Here is a 1331-nt window from a genome sequence, read left to right on the forward strand (position 1 = left end):
CTTAAGTGGAGAGGAAATGTTTTGAGAATGATGAGGGCAATGAATGTACAAATGTGCTTTACACAATTGATGTGTGTATGGATTGTGATAAGAGTCGGATGAGCCCCTAATAAAGCGATAAAAAAAAAGAGAGAGAATGGAGGAGTGGAGGCATTTTTAATCGGCACAACGTTCACAGTCAACAGTGATAGAAATTAAGCTGCCTGCTAGCTATCCACGTTTCTTTTGGATGGCGCAGTCAAGAAGACGACATGGGCTTCCTTTCCATGAAGGCTGACATCAGGCCTATTCCAACTCTAATTTTAACATACAATATTGAAACAAAAAATAAAATGTTTCCAAGAATGAAATCGCAGATTTGACAACTGTATTAAGTGTAACAGAGAGTGCTTGGAAGGTGATAAGGTTGTTTGGAAAAACATTTAAATACATAGCTTTTTTAAAAAATCCATTTTGGGTGGGGGGTGCCCTCTTGTATGCAGTAAAGTGGTTGTTCCTGAAAATTCTTCCATGTGATCTCCAGCTTCAATTCTATCACCAAGACCATATTTTTCAACTGCTGAGCTGTGGTTCCAAACGTTTCATTCTATTCACTGGGATTAGCAATGCACCTTGACGACATATTTGATCAATTTCAGACTGAAGAACTTGGTATATTTCTTCAGTATATCCATCATTGGCTTTAGTAGTCGATTTGTAAGTTCATGTAACAGTTGTGTGAACTGAACTTCCTTGTAAGTGGATAGATATTATCCTATCACAGCATCATTGCACTTCAAGAGATCGTGAAATGTTTTGATCATGAAAGGTTTTTGGGGGCTATTCAGAAGTGGGCCACCTCTTCCTAATTATTAGGTTGTTCTTAGTCTTAAAGCTCCTCTGAAACGTGTTCACTATGGGTGACCCTGCTGGTATTTGAAATACTGGTAGCACAGCTTCCAGCACCACAGTAATATGCAAACCACCACAGTATAGCAACCTGATAGAAGAGTAGAGACACATTTATTAATAATTCTTAAATCCTTCATTTCTATTCACCCTTCCCAAATACCACTCCCCACATTTTAAAAAAAAAGGGGGGGTTGGAATCTTAAATATAATCATAATTCTTAAACCCAACAGGAAAACACACTGCTGGTTGTTGAAGTGGGAAGATCTTCCTTCGTTTCGTGACTCACATAACAAAAGTAGCCATGGACTTCTGCATGGAACCACCACAAGCTGCTCACCTCAGAGATAAGGTTCACACTGCAACCGCCCAGACAACACTTCTCAGTGATGCAGCCAAAGAAAATGCAATGCTTCCTTTGTAGTCTATATAATTTCTACCC

Source organism: Echinops telfairi, unplaced genomic scaffold (assembly GCF_000313985.2).
Source record: "Echinops telfairi isolate 266 unplaced genomic scaffold, ASM31398v2 ScPeMD7_7468;HRSCAF=8506_0, whole genome shotgun sequence".
Taxonomy (NCBI): Eukaryota; Metazoa; Chordata; class Mammalia; order Afrosoricida; family Tenrecidae; genus Echinops; species Echinops telfairi.